General features: G+C 33.3%; 1 protein-coding gene across 4 annotated transcripts in view; it reads left to right on the top strand.

The window, feature by feature from the left end:
- The first annotated feature begins 2,327 nt into the window (after positions 1-2,327).
- LOC132552780 (alpha-adducin-like) overlaps positions 2,328-6,000 on the top strand; it is a 68,269-nt gene continuing 64,596 nt past the window's right edge. For all 4 annotated transcript variants that reach the window (XM_060216972.1, XM_060216973.1, XM_060216970.1 and 1 more), the window contains exon 1: positions 2,328-2,420. The gene's annotated coding sequence lies outside the window, so the exon portion shown is untranslated. The remainder of the gene's footprint in view (positions 2,421-6,000) is intronic.

Genomic DNA, 6,000 nt, shown 5'->3' with positions numbered 1-6,000 from the left:
TTAATACACAAAATGTAAAGATACTGTGTGTCGTTTCTACATGTTTTATTTCAGATCGATATTGATCAGCTGGTTTTTGTTTCAATCATAGTTTCTTATTTTTTTTTATCTGAAAAATCTGATGCCTTTCTTTTTATGCTTTTAACTTGTGTGATTACATTCTCGGGGTGTTTACCGGGAAAGTATGAGAATGATGTTGAGAAATTGATGTAATCATCTTGTTTACGCTATATCTGATGATTAATAATGAACTCATAAACCATTCCCCGTTACATTAATATAAGATCCTCCTGAATACCCGCCCAACCCCAAACCATCACCCAATGCTTCGCTTGGAAAAAAAGGTCACGCCACAACTGATAATGTATTTCCAGCGCAATGGTTTCGGTATAAAATTTTCGCTAATTTGATGCAATTGGTGTTTAGCGCCAGTTATAAGTTACACATTACACTTTAAATTTCGGCTAATATAAATACGTTTTAATTGTTTTCTTACCATATCGGCGATGATGTCAACATTAAAATGAAATAAAACCGTTTTATCACCCTGTCCATGTCCGGAAAACATACGCAAATCATTGTCTTTGGCAGTCAAATAGGATTAAACTTGAAGACCCAACTATATCGATTATTATACAAAAGACACACAAGTGAAAAGTATTTTTCAAAAGAAAATTCAAGATGGATACAATACATTCAAATAGATGTAATGAACTTAACTGTATCACACAGTTGTTTTGTCCTCCTAGAGGTGTAAATTGTTGATATCTGTAATGTTAGCAATTAAATATTCATTTAGGTAAATGTTAAAATATTGATAGGGAGGTACACATACCCTATAATTTGATAAATTTTGCGATTTTCTATATAGGATAATTTCAGTGGAATGTCGATTAAAATGATTGTACGCGCATCTGTTGGGGTTTTACGATATAGAGAATACATGCTCAGTGTATTAAGACATAAGCTGTATTTTGTCGAGCGCAAAGAAAGACAAAAGTAGTCAGTTTCTGGTGAACCACTTTTATCTTTCTGTCCCGATGTATTACATTCATCTTGCAATATTGATTGAAAATCAGACCATCAAAAATTCAACAGTTTTGTTGTTCAATCTTTGTTTACCTGACATTACGCTGGATTTCCTAGATGACATGCGCCAAAATAATTGCTCCGCGCGGAATTCAAACTTAAATCGATATGACAGCAATTATATGAATTTTCGTTAATAAACATGTTCATTATAACATATAAAATACGCTTATTTTGACATTTGTAGTATTTTTAAACGTAACATTTAAGTAAATTAAGAAAAAAAAAAAAGAATACAGCCGTTTTCCGTCACTGCCGAACACAGCAAAAATAGAAGTTTTAGGGGTATTCTGACAATGGAAATGTCAGTTGCAGGATAAAAAAGCAACAACAACAACAACAACAACAGAAAATAAAATGTGACCATGTCGTATCCTTCTTCGATGTAAGTATGCATGTAGGATTGACGTCTTTCGGAGGAAAACATGACTTAACTGCTTTGTCTTTCCAGCTCATTGAATCATACATTGCCTTATATTGTAGTAATCTCTGAGAAATAGCATTAAGTAACTGCCAAATCTAAATCAAATTAGGATTTATTGGTTAAATGTCTTGCAATGAAATGTCAAGGAGGTAATAAACGATACCGGAAATATACATCTCTGATTTGAAAAAAAATGCATTTGGTGTGTTGACATATCATTTCTTAAAAGTAATATACGTAAAGCCGAATTAAAGTTTTGAAATGAATAAAGAAAATAACATAGTGAACAGACGAACAGCCAGTGAATTGTATGATTTTAATTGATGTTAATTGATCAGCGGGCACCTGCTCCCTGTTTCTTAATTCTATCGCCATTGTGCAGGAAATCATGAGTATCATCTATTTACAAAACATTAATATTATCATTATCATATTATTTTGGCATGGTAAATGGCATGTCAAATTACTTTACAAATACAGACACAGATTCATTAAAAATTCTGTGATTTGTCTGTCATGCATAATGCAAGTCTGATGTCATCCTTACAACAGCCAACATCCGGTTTTTCAACCTCCCCAGACATACTGATATTCATATCCATTTCGAGTAATCATTTTCTACAGTGATATATATATTTGAAATAAAATAACCGATAAAGGAATTTTCACGAACAACAAAATTAAATAAAAAGGAGAAACTTTAAGTGTAATGAGTAAACACAGTAATTGGTTTTTAATTTGATAGTGGTAGGTACGCAAGATGGAACAGCCAAGGGGAGCTAATTATAGAAAAAATTAGCCTTGGGTCTCAAAATTCGGGAAAGCCTTGTTATTTTGTGATCTGGGTCAGTAAAATTCGGCGGGGCTGAACCAGGGATTACGTGTATGTTTCGAAGATTCTGTTCAGGTAGGATAACAGGATTTGATTTACACATACGAAGGTAAAATGCAGTTTGTAAGGGAGAAATAACCGGTACTTTGTACAGATAATGCAAGTAGCCGGCGCTGGTGCATCTTCATCGATACCGGTAGACTACACCTTGGTGAAGCGATGAAAAATGGTGCGCAAGAATTTGTTTGCGAGCTTTTGTATTCGTAAAATATCATGCATTACAGTGTTGACATCATTTATTGTATGTGTTGCAACATGTGGCATTTTGTAATTACATATATTGATTAGTCTGTGGAATTGTATTGGCATGTGAAATGACGGGAAGCTCTGAAGCGTCGCCATCTTGCTCACCGCAAGGTCGTTATACATTAACTCTGAGTCCGTTCTACGCTTTCATTTCCAAGCTAGTTATTGGGAATTTAGTTTTTCTATTTTACTTGTTTAATATAAGTTTTGTTTTGTCATCGTTATTCGATATTGGTGAGGTTATTTGAAAATGGCACAGTTTGATTGATGGTAAACTGCACGCAGATCAATTCTAATAATCCCAATACTTTATAGAGTCTTGTGTAAATATGCATATAATATGCTTATAGTAGGCATATGAATCGAAATGCAACGGTCACTATACATTTTTATTGGGGAAAAATGCATTTAATAGTCCAGAAAAGTCCATGTTCTTAGATAATTCGGTCAACGACCAAGATAACATTTTTGTCAGTACTACATGCATGGTCTAGGTCTAGTCACACTATTTTGAATAAAACGTTCCTCAAATGAAAGACTCCTTCGTTGAAGTTTCAGGTGTATGATAACATAATATGTGCATCTTATCTCAAAAGCCCTAAAAACTAGTTGATTCAGGTGATCAGCATTTTTTCCATTTAAATTCTCAAATGCTGAGTTTTGAGTTCAGTCAAGTATGTAAATATAGCTAAGGATTAGATTCAAATAATTGAACACAAGCCCTCTGATGTTTCAGTAAATATTTATATGAAGTGTGACTAGCAGTTGGTGTAAATTGAAATATTTAAAAACAAAATCTGACTGGTTACATTTGCAGTGCTTTGCAATAAGCATTTTTTATTTGATGTTGTGTATACACTCACTCAGCATTGGAAATACATATGTATATGTGAATGAATAACTATCCACGCCCTGGCATGATGATCAGAGGGCAACATATTGCTTTGGCTTTTAAAGATCACAACAAGATTGTGATACACATCACAGGAATTGCCCATGAATCTGGGCCACACTCCTGCTGTAGAAGGCCTAACCTGTGTATCAGGGGTCTCTGACTGTAGTGGTATGTATAGTAATATTGACTTGTGGAAAAGTCGTTAAGATTCAAGATTTGAAGAGTGTCTGAGTGGTGGTTTGATAATACATCCAACATACCACACCCCAGCTTCCCATTGTAATCTGTAGCATGGTGCTTACATTCCTGTGAGGAGAAACCTCAAGTCTTATCTCTGGTTTCCTGTACTGCACACTCATACACACATGTTCAGACTAACAGCTGAATATATATATATTTTTTTTATTCAAGGCCATTGGCACAAGTTTATTATGTTTGTAGTGATTTACATCTTAAATTAGCAATTTCCAAATTATTGTTCAAGGCCAAGCTGAAAAAAGTTTCCGTTGCTTGAAATATAAGTGTTATATATATGTACTAATCTTTGATAATTTGACATATGGGGTAAAAGATGAAAGACTAAAGGTTGTACCTAAATTAATTTGGTCTGAAAGTGTTATTCTATAATATATCTCTTTTAAGTTAATACCCTTTTTGTTGGAGTTGATAGACTTCATTTTGTTTCTTTTACAAACCAACATTTGACATGATCATATCATCACGGTTTTTTATCTTTCTACTCCGTTCATCAACAAAATTCATTGAGAAAATTGGTTATTCATCACTTTCAGTCATTACAGTGAAAATCATTAAAAAAAAATTCGGTTTCACTTCTTTTGTTACTTGTAGAATATATTTCTTGGAGGGTGATTCACATAGAAAATCCATCTGTACTGAAAGTCCAGTAAATGCCAGTTTCTGTTGGGTATCTCTAGGGATACAGTGCTGCTGATTGATATTACTGGACTGTGGGAGATATTAAGTACAGTTTCCCTGTTATCTTAGAGAAGGATGCTCAGGTTTCAGTGCTGTTGGTTGGGGGGTCAGCAGGAGTCTATCAGGAATGTTATCTTATGCATGTACTTGTACTGGTAGCTGCTGCTTACAACATCACATCAGCTGTCATCAACACTATACTATCGCCCTGACATTTGTGAATTCATCTCTACAGCACATTAAAAGTAACATTCATTTGATATTTCTATGACTTTGACCAGTGATTTGATGTTTTTTTCCAGCAAAATATTAATATTATGCATTACAAAAATTCCAATGGCCCATAGTATTCATTCCTAAGCAAGTTCTAAGAAAGAGAGTATTTTAGGTTAAAGTTACAAAAGAAAGAAATATAACTGCATGGAAAATGCATTAACTTTCTAAGAAGGTTAAACATACAGTCTGCCAATTATGTGATAAATCGGCTAAATCAAAAAGTCTATCCGATTTAAACCATTAAAGGATTTTCCAACACTAATATTGATGTACCCTTCCAGTAGCTGTATAGTTACTGTCTCGATGCTGGTAACAGCAAAATTTTGGTGATTATAATTGGATGATGGCTATTGGAATCAAACTTGCATTGTTTCCGTTTGTCTGTGGTCAATGATGAGGCTTGTTGTGATAATAACAAAAGTATGTGTACAAGGCATTGCTCAATGTTGATATGTGATGTTTCTGAAGAAAGTGCTTTTAAGTCAAGAGCTGTGGCCATAATAATGATAAAAAGACAGGTGTTCGTAATGTTAATGGACCTGGGGTTTTGATGTGGAATGTATTAAATGAAAATATGTTTATAAAATAGAAAATAAGATTACTAGAGCTCAAAAGTTAAGGTATTGTTGGAAAAGTTAACCAGACATTTGCTTCCCCAATTACTGTCATCACACTGTAAAGACTGGCAAGTATTACTGATACATTTATCAGCCAATGTGCTAGAGAAACAGAGGAAATTCATAATCTTTGTATACAAGGCTATTGATGTGTGGATAGTGTTGCTAGCTTCAGTTTGCTATTGTACATACTTTGTAGGTTATTTTTATCTTTTCTTCAAAGTTTGCTTCATAAATTCATTAAGTAAAGAAGTTTCCTTTTTCCTGGTACTAAAATTATAAAATTCATGTTAGAGCAATATTGGTTTTATTAATGAGTAACAACAACAGAAACACTTATATAGGTAGGTCAGCAGTCATATTGATATTGGATTTGAATTGAGCTTAAAATATCTATTTATAAATATCCAAGATTAATTGGATTAAATTTATGTTATTTTAATCACACACAATATGTGTTATGTTAATTGTATGTTAATGTTAACTATATACAATGGTTCTCTATCAGATAATGTAATGGAATCAGTGAGTTAAGTTGATATAGAAATTTTGAAGCTGAATTATATACTGATTATTAGCAGGTTATGATAGGACTTCTGTCACAGGAAGTTATTATTGTCAGGGT

The sequence above is a fragment of the Ylistrum balloti genome, unplaced genomic scaffold (assembly GCF_031769215.1).
Source record: "Ylistrum balloti isolate Yb309-2 unplaced genomic scaffold, AGI_CSIRO_Ybal_v1 Utg370280, whole genome shotgun sequence".
NCBI lineage: Eukaryota > Metazoa > Mollusca > Bivalvia > Pectinida > Pectinidae > Ylistrum > Ylistrum balloti.
The sequence above is the reverse complement of the archived record's forward strand: the minus strand, read 5'-3'. Positions and strand labels throughout refer to the sequence as shown.